Source organism: Lissotriton helveticus, chromosome 1_1, assembly GCF_964261635.1.
Source record: "Lissotriton helveticus chromosome 1_1, aLisHel1.1, whole genome shotgun sequence".
Classification (NCBI taxonomy): Eukaryota; Metazoa; Chordata; class Amphibia; order Caudata; family Salamandridae; genus Lissotriton; species Lissotriton helveticus.
This window is the reverse complement of record NC_136057.1, coordinates 2,016,972,545-2,016,993,737: the sequence shown is the minus strand read 5'-3', so window position 1 is coordinate 2,016,993,737 and position 21,193 is coordinate 2,016,972,545.

Below are 21,193 nucleotides of genomic sequence, written 5' to 3'. Positions count from 1 at the left end.
GCTTTTGGAACTTTGTTGCAACTAAAGGTACTGTGAGTAAACGTGACGCAACTGTGAACTTTTCACGCATCTGTGGTTTATTTTACCGCAACTTGAAGAACTTTAACGCAACCTTAAGAACTCTTTTTGAAACCATATTCTTGAACTGTGTATGTTGGATTTTTGTCGTTTTGGTCTTGTGTAGTTTAGATTAAAAATACCTTTATTTTTCTAAACTGTTGTGGAGTCAGTTTGTGGTGTTTTCACTGTGTTACTGTGAGTGTTGGTACAAATACTTTACGCATTGCCTCTGGTTAGCCTAGATTGCTCGTGCCAAGCTACCTAGAGGGTGAGCAGGGGTTATCTCAGAGGGTTATCTCCTTGCCCTGACTAGAAGCAAGGGTCCCTATTTGGACAGTGGTACCTACCTCTGCCAACTAGAGACCCCCAGATCTAACAGTAGACATTCCTTCTGAATTGATGGATTTAAATACCTATGAGTCTATTCTGATTCAATGTGTGCATCCTTTTCAGGCTATTGTTCGTATGGAGCCTAAGACAGGGAAATTGCCTCCTTCAGATTTACAAAGAGGATTAAAGGGAAGAGTTGTTTATTTGCCTCTAGATTTTAAGAAAAATATTGATACAATTGGTGTAGAAAAAGTAAAAGAGGAACCTCTGGTTATTCTAGTTAATGGTGTTCTGACAAAGAGTAAGACAATCTGGCAAGAATTAGTGGATGTTAGGAAAGTCAAAAAGGCAACGTTGTATTTGGTAAAAAATAATCACTACTACAAAAATGTATATGTGGGAGAAGAGGAAACAACTATAGAAGAGGACAGTGATTTCTCAGCTTGGCAAATTGAAAAAGGTGATGTCTCTAGAAGTGAAGAAATTTATGAACATTATAGTGTTCATCCATTGCATTCCAAAGAAGTAATGGGGAATGCTATTGACTTGTTTCAAATGAAAGAAGCAAAAGGAAGTCCCATTAGTGTGTGGGAAGAAAGTATGGAAGCTTGTTGTTTTCCACAGTGTTTTCCAACAGGTCATGGTGGACGATATGACGACCAACCTGTTCAAATTCCTGCATCTGAATATCGGACTTTAAGATTATATGCAGAAGATCCAAGGTTTCGTCAATGCATTCCATATTTTTTCCATCTACTGTTTGAGAGTGACTTGTCTGGACTTTCTTATGCAGTGAACCATATACTGAAAAGTGGAGTACATCTACAAAATGTTTCGGCAAGGGACTTTATGGATAAAGTGAAACTGCAAGACAGTGTTTTGGAATCTCAGCTAATTAATCTCATGGCATGTCAGCGTGGTACTAACGAGTAATGGTACCATCGTCATGGGGAATTGAAATGTATGCTAAGAAACTTAGGAACTCCTACATGCTGTGCTGAGTATGCTTGGGAAGACTTACTTGAATTTCTACGAGAGGCAAATAAAAACATTGAAAATATTGAATACAAGACACCTGGAGAACTGTACTCTTTGGATCCAGTTAATGTATGCAAATATTTCAATCATAGGTTTGAAGCTATGATGTCTTTTATTACAAACAAAAAAAATCCTCCGCTTGGAGAGGTTTTGGGTTTCTTTTGGAGAAAGGAGTATCAAGCAAGAGGTGCTCCTCACATACATATGCTGCTATGGATTAAAGATGCACCAAAATTTGGAACAGATTCAGATGAGAAAGTGATGAGTTTCATTGAGCAGTATTCTACATGTGCTGTTCCGAAAAGTACAGAAGAAAACAATTTAATACATCAAGTTTTACACTTTCAAACCCATCGTTGTGGAAAATACTGTCGTCGAAAATACAAATCCAAGGACAAGTTCTACACAAAATGTCGTTTTGCATTTCCACGTCCAGTAACATCGAAAGGAAGAGTGAACAATTTTATGTCTTCTCTGCGACATACTGTGACAAGAAAATCACCTAAAAATACATACAACCTAAGAAGAAATGAGGAGTCCAAATACATAAATGACTACAACCCAGTCCTTTTGTCCATGTGGAATGCTAACATGGATATTCAATATGTTGCTGACAACTCTATTGCTGTGGCTCGATATGTGACGTCTTACATCACAAAATCAGAAAAGACGGAACTGAAGGAAATGTGGGAGGAAATTTCACATGAAAAGAGTCTAAGCAAGAAATTATACAGTTACAGTCTGAAGATGTTGTTGCATCGAGAAATTGGAGCATATGAATGTTCTGATCGGTTATCATCAGCAAGTCTATATGCCAAATCTAGAACCATCATTTGGGTGAGTCTAGGTCTTGCTGCAACACGAAACCGAGTTTTGAAATCTGTACAAGAAATAGAGTATTTGGCGGAGAAAGAACCAAACAGTACAGATATTTTGAAGACAAACATGTTGGATACATACTATCCTAATAGAAGTAGTCATCTTGAGAACGTTTGTCTCTATGAAGTTCTGCAAACCTATACTTTTAAGAGGAACGTCACAGAAGATATCAATAAAGGTATATATGCTGTAATTGGATGTGAAGGCTGTCTGGTGAAACAAAGAAAAGGCAATTTGATTAATCATCGAAAATTGAGTTGTTAATCTTCAGACAAAAGGGAATTTTACTATTTAGATCTTTTGCAACTCTTTAAGCCATGGCGTACAGAAGAGGAACTACTTGGAGATTTTCTTACTTATGAAGATTCGTTCAATGCAACCAAGGATACCATAGAATGTCCTGCTTTTTCAAATTATCTGCAAATGTTGAACGAGGAAATACAGCAAGAAGCTACAATTGCAGCAGAGATTGCTAGAGACAGTTCTCAAGACAGTCAGAGTTCTGCTTCATTGAGTCAGGATCCCTTTAGGAGGACCAATTATACAAAATGAAGCTGCCACTGCCATGAATGAAGTGGAAAGAGCTATGGAACAAGCTCAGGAGGATGTAGTTAACTTAGAAGATTTGGAAAAAGAACTAAACGTTGAGCAGAGACAAATATATGACAAAGTCACAGAACAGATTGAGCATGGTTTATGTCATGAGAAAAAAGAGTGCTCATGTACATCATTTATACCTGTCCGACTGTATGTGAGTGGAGAAGCAGGAACTGGAAAAAGTTTTCTGATTAAAGCAATTGCAACGTATCTGCAGAAAAGAACGGAGTCATCGCTGTCTTGTGTTGTTACCGCTCCAACTGGGTTGGCAGCACATAACATTAAAGGGATTACTTTACATCGCTTATTGATGCTGCCAGTAAAGCATGATAATAAATTACAATACCACAAGCTATCTGGAGAAGCTTGTTGTGAAGTTTCAAGAGTCCTAAAGAAAATGAAACTTCTTATCATTGATGAGGTAAGCATGGTATCAAATGTAATGCTTGCTTTTGTGCATTTAAGAATGCAAGAAATTCTTAAAACAGAGTATGATGTGTTATTTGGAGGCAAACACATCATTGTTTTTGGAGATCTACTGCAGCTAACTCCAGTGAAAGGACAAGCAGTGTTTAAAATGCTTACACATGAAGATTCCAGGAAGTGCCTAGGAAGCATTGGAAATGTTAACATATGGTTAAATTTCAAATATGCAGAACTGCTTCAAAATATGCGACAGGCAAAGGATGAAGATTATAAAAATATTCTACAAGATGTAAGAATTGGAAAACTAACTGAGCATGGCAAAGAAGCTTTACAGGGACGATTAATTTCAAATTTGTTTCCAAATGAAAATATTCTCCCAGAGAATATTTTTAAGAAAATTCCTGAAAACAAATCTGTTATATGCTTGATGCCAACTCTGCAAGAATGTTCAATCTTCAACAACAAAATGTTACAGTTAGAAAATCAACAGATTGTGAAACTCGAAGCTATTGATAAAATTCAGCATGAAGGAGCAACTATTATTTTGTCAAAAAAGTTGAAATCAAAATTGGATTCTTTACAGAAGACAATATCTAAAACTGCTGGTTTGGAAAAGACTCTGTATGTATCTTTAAATTGTCGTATAATTTTACGACGGAATTTACATGTGGAAAGAGGTTTAGTAAGTGGAGCAATGGGTCTTGTTGTTGATTTTGTGAATTACCGAAATAGAGATGGAATTCAATTTCTAAAAATTAAATTTGATGGTATTGAAGAAGTACAACAAATCAGTCGTTGTTCTGCTCAATTTTTGCTTGTGAAAGATTTATATGTCCGCCGAAAACAGTTTCCTGTTTCTTTGGCATATGCAGTGACTATTCATAAATCTCAAGGTTTAAGTGTTGATAGTGCTTTGGTGACTATTGGAAGTTCTGTGTTCAAAGAGGGTATGGCATATGTTGCTTTACCTCGAGTCAGAACTTTATCTGGATTGTACTTGATTGATTTTGATGAGACAAAGATTAGTGCTGATCTAAATTGTGTAAAAGAATATAATAGGTTAAGAAGAGAGTATGCTCCAAATTTACTCAATATCCTCTATTTGAAAAGCGTGTAGTAGGCCGAAAAAAGAAGAAATGAGTCAAATTGTAGTGAAGTTGTAGCAAAAAGGAAAAAAGTAGATGAACCAGTAATTGTAAGCAGAAAGGAAAAGGATTCAGTTAAAGATGTTGTTGGATTTCAGTTTGAAAACAGTTCTGGTGTCAACTGCTATGCTAATGTAGTGGTTAATGTTGTTTTTTTTTCTCCAAACTGTACAAGAACAGATTGCTGAAAATCGGGATCAAAGATTTTGTTCTTTGTTGAATTCTGTGTTTGAGAAATGTAGCAGTGATAGAACAAAAATACAAACTGTTTCTGAAATTCGAAATGTTTTAGACATATGTTCTGGTCTAAATCAATGTACACAGAATATTCAGCAAGATTGTCAGGAATTTCTAATGTATATGCTTGTTGTATTGCAAGATGAAGGTGTAGATGTAGAAAATCTTTTTGGCCTTTCTTATAAATGGCAGCATGACTGCGACAATTGCTCCTTTTCAAGTAGTACTACAATAGACACTGAAAGATTTATATATTTGACTTTACCAGACTGCAAATCAGTGGCTTTTAATAATCTAGTTAGAGAAGCAAATCAAAACATGGTCTGTACTCAATGTAAATCTGCAATGCTATCAACATTATTTATACAAAGATATGGACAGTATGTAATTTTAATGTTCCAACGATGTAGACCTGATGGAACTAAATTGACAACTTTAACTAAAAATGTTGTGGCTTCTCAATTATCAATTTCAGGAAGAACCTTTGCAACTGCAGCAATTATTTTCCATGATGGTCCTTCGACAACATCAGGACATTACACAGCTTATTTAAAATGTCAAAAAGGCTGGACTAATTGTAATGATACTCAATTGGCTTTCACACAACGTGTGCCTTATTAGTTACCAAATTCGTACCTAGTATTCTTACAACCGAAATTTTAGGAAAGGTAATTGGCCTATGAAGATTGGAGCAGTTAATAAAACTTAGTCTGCTGTTCAAAATTACTTTGTGAGTGAGATTGATTAAGATATATTCAAAAACTTGTAGTTGTCATAGAGGTAGTGTAAGTGTATCACGTAGTGTGTGATGTGAGTATTATAGGAAATATTAATCATAAGTAAGCCAGAGGTAGAAATATAACTATTGTTTCATAATGTAAAAGATGTTGGAGCTTTTCTTTCAGAAACTCGGGTAAATGTAAGAATAAGAATACTATTGAGTAATTTCCAAAGAAAAGGACTTTCCATATACTTTTTGGCCTCGTGGAAAAGTACGTGGAATCAAAGTGAGTTAAGATATGTTTTTTCTAAATTGTACATTATTTATTGAATCGTTTTATGGGTTTTTTAAACACAATCATTTTGATTGTGTTTTTTTTTGCCCGCTGTAATATGATGAGTAGTATTGAAGTCACTGTTTTAAGTGAACTTCAATATATTCTGGGAACAGCAAAAATAAACCATATATCATGTTGTACAAGTTAAATTATATTTTGTATTATTAAATATATATTATTGTCCCCTTGTCTTACACTCACTCACCTTTTACCACCCCTTATCACTCCTCTTAAGTCACCCTCACTGCCCTTCCCTTATTCCACTTCCCTCACTTATCCTCATTCCCTATTCCTTTACTGCCCTTTCCCTCTCTCCCATCCACCACTTTCCAGCTGTCAGTCACTCTATTTCACTCCCCTTCCCCTTCTTTCCTTTCTTTGCTCCCTCAATAATTCCCCTTCTCTCACTCACCTTATTCCACTTCACTCACTCCTTCTTTCACTCCCTCTGTCCTCTCACATCCTCACTCCCCTTCCTCACTCCCTCTCTCTTAGCCTCACTCTCTCGGTTCTCTCACTCTCTCACTCCTCTTCCATCACGCTCACTCCCTATAACTCACCCACACTCCCTCACTTACCTTTCTTTGCTCCCTTACTCAGTCCTTTTCTCTCACTCTTTCCTTCACTACCTCTATGTCCTCACTCCTTCAGTCCCCTTGTCTTATAATCACTCGCCTTTACCCACCCTCTATCACTCCTCTTTCCTCAACCTCACTGCCCTACTCTGTCTACTTCACCCCCGTTCCCTTACTCCACTTCCCTCAGTTATTTTCATTCCCCATGTTTACTGCCCTTTCCCTAACTCCCCTCCCACACTCAACTTCTTTCAGTCTCCCTTCTTCACTTCCCTTCCCCTCTCTTTCTTTCCTTTGCTCCCTCACTCATTCTTCTTCCTTTACTCACCTTACTCAAATTCTCTCACTCCTTAAGTCACTCCCTCTGTCCTCTCACTTCCTCAGTCCCCTCCCTCAGTCCCTCTCTCTTAGCCTTACTTTCTCCGTCCCTTCAGTCTTTCACTTCTCTTCTGTCTCGCTCACTCCCTATAACTCACCCACACTCCCTCACTTACCTTTCTTTGCTCTCTCACTCAGTCCCTTGCTGTCACTCTTTCTTTCACTACCTCTATGTCCTCACTCCTTCACTCCCCTTGTCTCATGCTCACTTGCCTTTATCCTCCCTCTATCTTCCCTCTTTCCTCAACCTCACTGCCCTTCACACACCCTCCCTTAGCCTTGTTCCCTTACTCTGGTTCCCTCAGTTATCCTCATTCATCATCCTTAACTCCCCTTCCTCTTTTTCTCCTCATGCACTCACCTTTTCCCAGTCCCTTTGCTTCACTTCTCTTCCCCTTCTTTCCTTCCTTTGCTCCCTCAGTCATTCCCCTTTCCTCACTCACCTTACTCCCCTTTCCTCACTCTTTCTCTCACTCCCTCTGTTCTCTCATATTCTCACTTGTCGTCCCTCACTCCATCTCTGTTACCCTCACTCCCATTGTCCCCTCACTGTCTTCAGTCCCTACATTCACCATCACTCACCTTCCATCCCTCATTGTCATGAATCCACCGTCACTCACTCCTGCTTCCCTGTCACTCACTCCCCTTTCTTTACTTCCCTTTCTTCCTTTAGTTTTCCTAATGCACATTCCTTTAGTATCTTACTCACCTTCACTTCATTTCTCTCTCCTTCTCTTCTTCTCTGTCACTGAATGTATCCATCTCATTATCCTCTTAGTAATTTACTCTCCCTCTATTTCTTTTTCACTCTCTCTGACCTTCACCATTCCTTTGTTTTCCTTTCTCAGTCCTTCACTCCTACTTTATCTCTTACTACCCTTTTATGACTTTTAATCTCCTGCTTTGTCTCTTGTATTGTGAAATATATTATCATAAGTATTATAACTTACTTTTTTTTCTCTTTCACAGATATTAAATTTACTGAAAATGTGTAATTAAGTTTACATTACTTATAAGGTAAGTTTGACATTCAAAATTAACTTTCTCAACACTCTTTTCCTTAACCTCACTACTCTTCTCTCACCCACCCACACCCCCGTTCCCTTACTGCGCTTCCCTCACTTATTCTCAATCACCCTGTTTACTCTCCTTTTCCTCACTCCCCTCCCACACTCACCTTCTTTCAGACCTTCGCCTTTAATTTCCTTCCTCTCTCTTCCCTTCCTTCGCTCCTTTACTCTTTTCCCTTCCCTTACTCTCCTTACTCCACTTCACTAACTCCTTCTCTTACTCCCTCTGTCCTCTTACTTCTACACTCCCCTTCCCTCATTCTCTCTCTGTTAGCCTCATTCTCTCCGTCCTCTTAGTCTCTCACTCCTCTTCTGTCACGCTCACTCCCTATAACTTAGCCACACTCCCTCACTTATCTTTCTTTGCTCCCTCACTCAGTCCCTTTCTGTCACTCTTTCCTTCAGTACCTCTATCCCCTCACTTCCTCACTCCCTTTGTCTTACCCTCACTCACTTTTATGCACCCTCTTTCATCCCTCTTTACTCATGCTCTCTGCCGTTCTTTCACTCCCGTTCTCTTAGTTTGGTTCCCTCACTACCCCTCATTCCCTATCTTTCTCTCCCTTTCCCTTTACTTTCATCCCCCACTCACCTTCTCTCAGTACCTATGCTTCAGTCCTCTTCCCCTCTATTCCCTTCCTTCGCTCACTCACTCATTCCCCTTACCTCACTCACCTTACTCCACTTCACTCACTCTTTCTCTCACTACCTCTGTCTTGTCACATCCTCATTCTCCTTCACTCACTCCCTCTCTCTTAGCTTCACTACCTCCGTCCCCTCACTCCCTCACTCCTCTAACGTCACGCTTACTCTCTATAACTCACCTACACTCCCTCACTTATCTTTCTATGCTCCCTCACTCAGTCCTCTTTTCTCACTCTTTCCTTCACTCCCTCTGTCTCCTCACTCCCTCACTCCCCTTGTCTCACGCTCACTTGCCTTTATCCACCCTCTATCACCACTCTTTCCTCAACCTCACTGCTCTTCTCTTACCCTTCCTCATCCCCGTTCCCTTACTCCGCTTTCCTCACTTATCCTCATTCCCCATGTTCACTCCCTTTCCCCTCACTCACCTCCCACACTCACCTTCTTTCAGTCCCCCTACTTCACTTCCCTTCCCCTCTCGTCCCTTCCTTTGCTCCCTCATTCATTTTCCTTTCCTCTCTCACTGTACTCCACTTCACTCAATCATTTAGAATATGTAAAGAATATAGCTCTTTTTGGAGAATTGGAGGTAGTTCTAAAAAGAACTGTTTTTTTCTTCTTTTTTAGTTTTTATATTTGTTTTACTTTTTCCGAACGTTTTTAATTTTTTTGGGCATTTTAGTCAGAACAAAAACAAAACTAGGGAATGCCAAACTGCTCAACAGGAGCTAAAAAAATGGGAAAAATTAGGGCTGAGGGGCGCAGCGGTGTTCTTCCCTTTTTCGAACATTTAATAGGATGCTCTGCTCCCCACAACAAAGCAGTTTGTCACACTGCTTACACCTAATTGTAATGTCAGAAAAAACAGGCTGAATATTTGGTATCAACTCGACTGATCTTCCTGTGACCGATTATGTTGGTCCTCCGGTGGAAGTCGAGGCGCCATCTCTCAGTGCATTCCGTGCCAGGTCCCTGACACTCTCCTGGGCATAGTTCTAGGGGTGCCTTCTTTGCACGTGTCTAATCATGGTGGAGTTCCCAAAACTGTATTTTTTTCTGGGGTCACCACATGAAAGAATTGTGTGGCATATCCTGCATTCCACCTTTGGAGTATTTACTTTCTTCTCACCTTCTGGAATGCTAAAAAACTTTCAGATGAAGTGCTCCTTAATTTTTGGCTGAGGAGGGTCCTCATGGAGAAACTCATCAGAGTTACTGCTGCTTGGTGCTCTTGCAGCCATTCTTTCCAAAGAATTGGACAGGAGAAAAAGGGAACAGGTCTTGCTCTCTCCAAAGTGAAAGAGGTAATGAAGGAAATGGGTGTGGTTTTCATTAGTTGTAAGAAAAAATTAACCAATGAAAAGTCTTATTTTAAGGTCACATGACTTGACACGCTTACGCTACGCGCTCCGGAGCGCTTCCGGGAGCACTTACGCGGCACGTATGTAGGCGCTTCCGGGGGCGCTTAAGCGGCGCGCCTGAATGACGTTTTCTTAGATTTTAGGAAATGCGTTTAAAGTTAAAATACGGTTATTTAAAATCAAAAATACTACTTTTATAAGTATGCCACTGAATGTCTTGCATTATTATTTACTTAAATACATACTTTTTTTCCGCACGCGGGAATAGCGCTCTCGCTACGTTTACGGGTGCGCGTACCCTGAACGCTACGAGGTAAAATGATTAAAAAAAAAGCACAGGAAAAATACATTGAAAATTTAATTTTAGAATTTTTTTTTTTTTAAATATAATAATTAATAGTTATACAAAACAGCTATTATAAATAATATAATAATTTACTTTGAAAATCGTAGGTTACAAACTCGTCATAGTAAGGAATTAGCTTTTAAAAAACCTTTGAAATTCACTGAAAAAAACATAGGTTTCACACTCGTTATAGTTAGGAATTAGCATTTAAAAAACCTTTGAAATTCACTGAAAAAACCATAGGTTTCACACCAGTTATAGTTAGCTGTACATTTTACTCATACAAAACCATTGAAATTCCCACGTTATAGTTAGTTGGACTCACTATAACGCCCGCAATCCACTGCTGATGATGTCACATATTACATCATTCATGACCTGGTCAGTGACATCACTGATGACATCTCAAATGACATCACTGATGACATCACTGATGACATCTCAAATGACATCACTGAGGACATCATCCATGTCATAATACGATGCACCTGCTCACACTCTAATCTTACCTTTGATACACCAAGTGTTAAATACAAACCACCATTCCTGAAATTATTGACACACCAATACCAGTAACTACATACACACTCACTAATTCCTAGGTCTACACACACATCCACTCAGTCGCACATACAATCACTCATACATACAGACACTCATCAATACAAGACTATCATATGCACTCATACACCTATATAGACACTCATACACTGCCACTCATCCATGAAGTTACTCACACACCTAATCAGTCATGCAAAGAATCAATCACACTCCCATTTCCTCATCTATACAGTTATACAGACAACACCTCAAATATACAAATATATACCAACACATACTTACTCTCTTATACAATCACTGATACAAGTACACATTGATCCATACAGCCACTCACACAATCACTGGCTCTCATGTATAGTCCTTTATATATGCCAACTCTCACATGCACTGTGTTTTACTTATCTACTTACTTGGAAATGCAGCACTGAGATATCCATTCAGTCACCAAAACACCCATGCACACAGTCAACCGCCCATATAGCTGTTTCCACATGCTCTCTTGAACCCATACACCAGGTGAATCAACTGCTCACACATCTATGCACAGAGTCACACACCTCCCAGCCACCCACACGCACACTCAGACTCACATACAAATACTTGGGCAACCAATCAATAACCCATATAGCAACTCATATAACTACTGATCAACACATGCAGCAGCTTACAAACCAACAGACATACTGATGCACACATTCAGACAGTTTAGTCACTAACCAATGCATTCAGTAAGACACATTTAATCACTCACTCATACAGTCAGTCACCCACCTACTAAATCCTTCATCCAGATACTTATACATCCACTCATTCTTCAATATGTAAAACATATTTAAACTTTACAGAAACACACAGACACTGGATGATGTCATCAGTGATGTCATCAGTGATGTCACTGACCATGTCATGAATGATGTAATATGTGACATCATCAGCAGTGGATTGCGGGCACGCGAGTTATAGTGAGTCCAACTAACTATAACGTGGGAATTTCAATGGTTTTGTATGAGGAAAATGTACAGCTAACTATAACTGGTGTGAAACCTATGGTTTTTTCAGTGAATATATATATATATATATATATATATATATATATATATATATATATATATATATATATATATATATATATATATATATATATTACTCCAATCTTCGGTATTTTGTTAACCAAAAGAACCGAGCCTAAATCCTTAATGTATGAAAAGTTTATTTTATTTCAGTAATCAGCAAATCTTTGCCCGACGCGTTTCAGAGCCAAGCTCCTTTGTCACGGGTCAACATAGTTTATTTTCAATAAAGTATATATACAAACATAAAGAAAGGCTGAAAACATCACAACAACATAAACATCAAAATAGGACTACTACACCACATCTAAGCTTTGTGAGAGTGGCAGCCATCTTAGAGTGTTGGTCAAAGTTCATATTGATATTGATCTATTAGCCATTGCATGGATCAGAACTTCATATATACAACCTAGATACAACTCATTTAAGTATATTCCCTTCTTTTCAACCTGAATACAGTTGAAATAACATTCTTTATGTTTTTATCACATTAAATTCAACATATATATATATATGACTTGCAGGTCAGAATTTGCGGTTTACAAACTTAAATGTACCTGCAACTTGGAATATATTGGGAGCACTAAACTCCCCGTGCATAAATGTATCTTACAGCACATACGTGCCATTGTGAACAGCAATAGCGACTATCCTGTCGCTAAACATTTTAAAGCTGTTCACAAAAACCAGTTAAAAAATCTGGAATACACTGTCTTGTGCTCGGTACCAGTCCCCGGCCGGGGAGGTGATCGTGAGCAACTATTAAGACAAAAAGAATCCCATTTCATTCTATTGCTTGATACTAGAGCCCCTAAAAGTTTAAATCTTACAGAAGATCTGCATGTGTTCTTATAAATCATTCAATATTTTAGTCGGTTCTAGCAGCCCTAAGGTGTTCTTGTAAAGTCGTACTTTGAAAGCCGCAATATGTCGCTATTTATGAAATTAGAACTTATGCTATATGTTTGTGACTTTCTTTTGTGTTCTTTTATTAGGATTTACATATATCCCTATCTGAAATTTGAGATGTTTACTGTATTTTATCTTATCTCCAAACTGTGTTGGGCATTTCTAACTTTATTATTTATTTGTAAATGAAGAGAAAAAAATAATTTTTTTTGGTTTTCACTGATAGTCTCTGTTGTCGTTTTAGTATTGTTTTTAATACACGCGTTTGTATGATTTAGCACGTCAAATCATGTTTTTTATACACATTATTTTTTGTTTTAATTTTAGGCCATATTTTTGCATCATGTTTCATCTCTGCCAATCAACAAAATGCATTCTGAATGGAATTTTTTTCGACCTTAACGAATTTGGATCTATTTGAAATTTATAATGAAGGACATTCCCAATTTTGGATAAGATTTGGACACTTGTCATTTTCTGTCCTTCATTTTTCATAATGTATTCACTAAGACACTTGTCGATCATTGTTTGCATTTATTTATGTTCACATGAATTATCATATGTATTGTACATATTTATCTACATATTTTTGTTGTAACGTTTTTGACATTGAGAAAATTGTTACAAAATAAGGTCTAGTCCATTAATGAAAATCAGTTTAGGCATTGCATTGCTGTGACTCATGCAATATGGCGTACACTTTAGTCTATTCTTTATTTTTATTTTTTGACATGTGTCAAATCAAATCACCTGTGCACGATCTATAAATTGTGGTTGAAATTCGGAGCGCGTTATGTGAACAAGCTCCTTTTAGGAGTGAAACGCGTCATGGACGACACCATGTCTCTCATTTTCTTTTGTGTGAAATAAATATCCTGCCTTCACTGGAGAAAGTTTTTGCTGCCTTTCCTTGTTTGCTAATGAGTTACGTGTAAGAGGTTCTTACCTGGTTTTCCTCACCGTTGAGTGGTGAGCAGGAACATTGTTGCATATATATATATATATGTGTGTATATATATATATATATATATATATATATATCTATTCACTGAAAAAACCATAGGTTTCACACCAGTTATAGTTAGGAATTAGCATTTAAAAAACCTATTAAATTCACTGAAAAAACCATAGGTTTTACACCAGTTATAATTAGCTGGAAGTTTTACTCGCATAAAACCATTGAAATTCCCACGTTATAGTTAGTTGGACTCACTATAACTTGCGCGTGCAATGCACTGCTGATGACGTCACATATTACATCACTCATGACATGGTCAGTGACATCACTCATGACATCACTGATGACACCATCCAGTGAATGTGTGTCTTTCTGAAAAATAAATATTAGTGAGTAATGTTTAAATATTTAAATATATGTATTATTGTTTCACTTTCTGTATAAGTGGCTGCATGGGTTGGTGAGTAGGTACATGTGTATGTATATGGGTTATTAGATGTTTTTCTTAGTATCAGTATGAGTGTTTGTATGGTTTGGTGGGGGTATTACTTAGCACATCAATGCATGAATGACTGACTCTCTCTTTGTATGTGTTTTGAAGACAGCATATGTGCAGGATTGTATGGATGGATGAGTGTGTATATGTGTGTGTTAGTGAGTGAATGACTATCTCACTAGTGTCTTTATCAGCAACTACATATGTTTTAATCTAGTATATGTGAATATTGATGTATATAAGTGAGTATATGTGAGAGTGAGGGATTTTAAGAGTTCCTGTTTAAATTAGTATATGCTTCTATAAGTGATTGTTTAAGAGAGTACGTATGTGTAAGTTTCCTTAGAAGTAAAGTGGTAGTGTGTGTATAGCTGTATATGCAAATAAATGGATGTTCAATAGTTTATTTGCATGTGTGAGTAACTTTTGGATGCCTGTCGGTGTGTAACAGGATGTATAGGTGTATCACTACATATGATGAGTGAGTATATGTATGAGTGACTATATAGAACTGTTGGTGAATTAGTGCATGTGTATATAGATGGTGGAATTATTGAATTGGTTGTTGTAAGTGGTATGGGTATCTCCATTTTTTTGAAAATTTTAGTTTCTATTTTTGAATATTTGTTTCAAGGGTTACATTACAATGAAAGGAGGTCTATCACTCTGTCACAAGGATGGTGTCATCAGTGATGTCATGAGTGATGTCACTGACCATGTCATGAGTGATGTAATATGTGACGTCATCAGCAGTGCATTGCACGCGCAAGTTATAGTGAGTCCAACTAACTATAACGTGGGAATTTCAATGGTTTTATGCGAGTAAAACTTCCAGCTAACTATAACTCGTGTAAAACCAATGGTTTTTTCAGTGAATTTAATAGGTTTTTTAAATGCTAATTCCTAACTATAACTGGTGTGAAACCTATGGTTTTTTTCAGTGAATTTCAATGGTTTTTTTAATAGCAAATCTTTATAGGTATAAAAAATAATAAATATTAAAACGAATTTTATATTGTATAATTATGTCAATTTTTATTTTTTTTATTTTTTATTTTTAACTTGGGGCACGCCCTGGGGCGCGTACCGGGGAGCGTCCCGTTAGCGCTATTCTCGCTAACGAAAACAACATCGTGACGTATCGCGTAGACGCGTGATGCGTCATATGACGCACAGTGTAAGCGCACCCGGAAGCACGCGTGCGCATACGATCGCGGCGCGTACCGGGGAGCGTCCCGTTAGCACTATTCTTGTGAACGAAAACAACATCGTGACTTATCGCGTAGACGCGTGATGCGTCATATGACGCACAGCGTAAGCGCACCTGGAAGCACGCGTGCGCATACGATCGCGGAACATCTCGACGCGCTTACGCCACGCGCCCAGGGGCGCGACTACGGGCGCACCCCGGGGCGCGTAGCGTAAGCGCGTCAGGTCATGTGACCAGAAAATAACACTTTCTATTGGTGCAGAACAGTTTTGGTTTCCAAATGAGTAAAGCCTGGGTCTTGTAATCTGAAAATAACACTTCTGATTGGTTCAGGACAGTTGTTTTTCCCAAATGAGTAAAGCCTAGGTCTTGTGACCTGAAAATAACACTTCTGATTGGTTCAGGACAGTTTTTTTCCCCAAATGATGAAAAACCCCACCTTTCTTCCTTATTCTGACTTTGTCCTTTGACTGAGGAAGACCTGTTTCATCTATAGAGACAATTCTTTTGTACTTTGAAATGGCTACTGTAGCAGCAACAGCTGGAGCATCTGCACCACCACCACCACCACCACCACCACCACCACCACCACCATCACCAAGAGGACCACCACAACAATACATTGGTGGTGAAGAAGAGGAGGAGGAGGAAGAGGAGGAGGAGGAGGGGAGAAGATGGCTGCCTGAACAAAATACCTATACAAGTCAAAAGAACACATTGTATGGGAGTTTTTTTCACTCCCAGAGGGCAAGAAAAAAGTGAATGCGGCCAAGGTAACTTGCCTAATCTGTGGCGAACAACTCTCAAGGGGCAATGCAGACAAAAAATATTCATTTGGTAATAATACCATGAATCGACATATGACCCGGAAGCATCCTAACAACTATTCTCGTGCAGAGATCAGGGAACTGGCCAGTCACCTCCCCCAGTGTTCAAGGACCAGCTCCAAAAGAAAGCAACCCACTCCATCGGGACCAGATACAACGGAGACGATGCCTTGTATTCAGACACGATTTGCAGATTTTAGAATCACATGTATTGCATGTGGCAAGCTCATCGCCTATGGTGAACAGAGCATGAAGCTCGTCGTCCTTGCTGGTGACAATCACAAATGCCCCAAAAAACTGTAATTTTTTCCGTTTTTTGTTTTTTGCTCCTGTTGAGCCATTTACAATTACCTGTTTTTTGTTTCTCCCCATAAAAAATACAAAAAAAAATAAAACTGTTTTGAAAAGCCAAAAAAAGTACAAAATGTTCAAAAAACATTAAAAAAATATAAAACAACAAAAAGAATTAAAAAAAAACAGTTCTTTTTAGAACTACCTTTCATTTATAAAAATAAACCTATATTTTTAATGAATCACTGTCAATTTTTTAGGGTACGCGTACCGGGGCGCGCCCCGCAAAAAATAGAATTTTTTTTTTTAATGAAGGAGTTAGCATGAGGGAAGACCACAAAGAGAGTAATGTTAAGAGAAAGAGAGCTACAGGATGAACACAGAGGGATTGTTTATTACATAGTAAAAAACAGAGAAGGTGTAATAGGGTGAAAGTGAGAAAAGTAAAATGACTAAAGGAGCGAAAGAAGGGAAAAGAGAGAGGAAGAAGACTAAAGTAGAGATAGTGGGAGAATGTGAGTGGGTGTTGAAAGAAAAAGAAAGGACAGTAAAAAATTGAGAATGAAGGGTAGTGGCGTAACCGGGATAAATGAAGAACGGTGAGTGAGGGTAAGAAAAGACCAGTTAGTGTAAGTAAAGAGGGGTGAAAGAGGGTGAAAAATTGAATTAGGAGAAGACATGGGAAGTGACAAAGAGAGTAAAAAAACCAGTACCTGAATGGATTTGAGTGAAACAGCAAAGAAAGATAAGTAATGTAGGGTGTGTGACTTATAGGGAGTCAGTGGCTGTAGGTCGGAGTGTGGGTGTGTAAGGTGTGTCTGTGGGTGTGGGTGTGTGGGGTGTTTTGGTGTGGGTGGAGGTGAGGGTGTGTGAAGTATGTGTGAGGAGTATATGGGTGTGGGGTGTATATGTGTGCGATGTATGTGTGTGTATGTAATGTGTATGTGAAGAGTTGTGTGGGGGGATTTTTTGTGTGTATGAGGTGTGTGTGTGTGGGGTGTATGTTAGAGGTGTGTGTATCTGTTGAGAGGGGGATGAGGTGTGTGTGTAGGAGTAAGGTAAATAATTAAGAAAACAAGAATGAGTGAAGAAGCAAAGGAAGGGAACAGAGGGTAAGTGAAGTAAAGAATAGGGATTGAAAGAAGTTGAATATGAGAGGGGAAATAGGGAAATTGGAGTAAACATGGAAAATAAGAATAAGTGTGGTAAGCAGAATAAAGACACAGGAGTGAGGTTGGTTGAGAAAATATTAGTAAGCTTAAAGCAAAGGGTAATGACAAAGTACATTTGTTTAGTCATACTTACCATATAACAAAATGTAACTTTAATTATTTTTTTACTGCACTTTGTATCTGTGAAAGAGAGAAGAAAAAATAAGTTATAATTAGTAAAATGTGTATTTTAAATTAAAATATACAAATGAAGAGGTTAAAAAGTGTATCTAGAAATAAAGTAAGAATGAAGGACACAGAAAGGGAAATAAAGTAAAGTAGAAGGATAAAAAGAGAAAAAAGAAATAGAATGAGAGCAAATTACTAAAAGTAAGGCATATAGATTCACTAACAAAGAGGAAGAGAAGAACAGAGAAATTAACTGAAGGTAAGAAAGATACTAAAACAATGAGACTTAGCAAAACTAAATCAGGAAACAGTAGTAAGTAAAAAGATAATGACAGACGGAAAAGATAAACACAAGTGAACATAACACAAGGAGAGTGAGGCACTGAGGACATAGAAGTAGTGAACGAAAAATAGAGAAAAAAGGTCAAAAGTAAGGAGCAAACAAAGATAAGCCAGGGAGAGTGGGTGATTTATAGTGATAGAGTGCGATAATACTGCTGAGTGAGTAAACAGGAATTACTAAAAGAGCAAAGGAGGAAAATACGGAAAAGGGAAGTAAAGCAGAGAGACTGAAAGCTGAAAACTTATGCAAGGGAGAGAGGGGATGCAGACAGTTGAAATGAGAATGAGGGCTTGTCAAAGAAGTGGAGTAAAGGAACGGGGGTTACAGAGAGTGAGAGAAAGACATTATAAGTGAGTGAAAAGAGCTGAAAGAGGATGGAAAAAGGAAACTGAGTGTCAGAGAATGGGAATACAATTTAATTTACACAATCAAAAGTATAGAATAACTTGTACAACATGTTACATAGTTTATTTTTACTGTTCTCAGAATATATTGAATTTCACTTAAAACAGTGAGTTCAAATTACTCATCATATGACAGCGGGAATCTAAAAGATTGTGTTTTAAAAAAACCTTAGATACTGACAAATAACAAATGTACACTAATCTTTGATTGACTTACTTTTCCTTGAGGCCAAATAGTATATCATAGAGGTCCTTTTCTCATTGCAAAGTACTTTGCTGTTCAGTAAAAAATCCAATTCATCGACTTTCTAGAAGAAAAGCTCCAAGAACATCTTAAATATTTTCATTATTTTCATATATTCCTTTTTTTCAGTCATGACTCTTTACTCATTCCTGTACCTTTCCTTTTGGCCAAATAGTGTCAGATGTATGAGTATATTTTCAAATTAATTCCAAGAAACTCTGAAATTACCTTTTTTCCGACGTTCTGAAAGAAAGGGTCTACAACATTTTCACAATATTTAACTATTTGTAAAACCATCTCTGACTCACTCATGTTCATCATTTTCTATAATACTAATATCACTTACTATGAGATCCACTTACAGTACCTATATGACAAGTCAATTTTTTATATTACCTGGATCACTTTTACTCAGAATATATTTTTAAACAGCAAAATAACCTTTATTAACTTCTCCCGTCTTCATAGGCCAATTACCTTTACCTAAATTTTGGTTGTAAAAACACTAGGTATGAATTTTTTAAGCCAAAAGGCAAACGTTGTTTGAAAGTCAAATGAGTGTCGTTACATTGGGTCCAACCTTTACAACTTTTTAAATAGCATGTGTAATGCCCTGATGTTGTAGAAGGACCTTCATGAAAAATAATAGCTGCAGTTGCGAAGGTTCTTCCTGATATCGATAACTGTGAAGCCACAAAATTTTTAATAGAAGTTGTCAATTTAGTTCCATCAGGTCTACATCGTTGGAACATTAAAATGACATACTGACCATAATTTTGTAGAAATAATGTGGACAGCATTGTAGCCTTACATTGGGGACACACCATATTGTGATCCGCTGCTTTAACTAGATTATTAAAAGGCACTGATTTGCAGTCTGGTAAAGTTAAATATATAAATCTTTCAGTGTCTATTCTAGTAGTACTTGATAAAGTACAGTTGTCGCAGTCATGCTGCCATTGATAAGAAAGGCTAAAAAGATTTTTTATATCTACACCTTCATCTTCCAATACGTCAAACATATACATTAAAAATTCCTGACAATCCTGCTGAATATTCTGTGAAAATTGATTTTGACCAGTACATATGTCTAAAAGATTTCGAATTTCTGAAACACTTTCTATTTTTGCTCTATCACTGGTACATTTCTCAAACACAGAATTCAACAAACAACAGAATCTTTGATCCCGATTTTCAACAATCTGTTCTTGAATATTTTGAAGAAAAAAAACAACATTAACCACTACATTAGCCTAGCAGTTGACACCAGACCTGTTTTCAAACTGAAATCCAACAACATCTTCAACAGAATCCTTTTTCCTTCTGCTTACAATTACAGTTTCGTCTACTTTTTGTCTTTTTGCTACTACCTTACTGCAATTACTCTCATTTCTTCTTTTTCGGCCTACCACACGTTTTTCAATCAGAGGATATTGAGGCAAATGTGGAGCATACTCTCTTCTTAACCTATTGTATTCTTTAACACAATGTAGATCTGCACAAATCTTTTTTCATCACACTCAATCAAGTACAATCCTGATAAAGTTCTGACTCATGATAATGCCACATATGCCATACCCTCTTTAAACACAGAACTTCCAATGTTCACCAAAGCGCTATCTACACTTAAACCTTGAGACTTATGAATTGTCACTGCATATGCCAAACAAATAGGAAACTATTTTCGGCGAACATATAAGTCTTTCACGAGCAAAAATCTAGCTGAACAACGACAAATTTGTTCTATTTCATCAATGCTATCAAATTTAATTTTTAAAATTTCAATTCCATCTCTATTTTTGTAATTCACAAAACCAACAACATGACCCATTGCTCCATTTACCAGACCTCTTTCAACATTTAAATTCCTTCTCAAAATGATACGACAATTTAAACACACATTCAGAGTCTTTTCAAAACCAGCAGTTTTAGATATAGTCTTCTCTAATGAATCCAATTTTGATTTCAAATTTTCAGACAAAACAATTGTTGCTCCCATATGCTCTATTTTATCTGTAGCTTCCAGTTTCACTATCTCTTCATTTTCTAACTTTAACATTTTGTTGTTGAACATGGAACATTCTTTCAGAGTTGGCATCAAACATATGCCAGATTTCTTCTCGTTAATTTTCTTAAAAATATTCTCTGGAAGAATGTTTTCATTTGGGTACAACTTTGAAATTAATCGTCCATGTAAAGCTTCTTTCCCTTGCTGACTTACTTTTCCGATTCTTACATCTTGTAAAATATTTTTATAATCTTCATCCTTTGCCTGCCGCATATTTTGAAGCAGTTCTGCATATTTGAAGTTTAACCATATATTACCGTTTCCAATGCTTCCTAGGCACTTCCTGGTATCTTCATGCATGAGCATTTTGAACACAGGTTGTCCTTT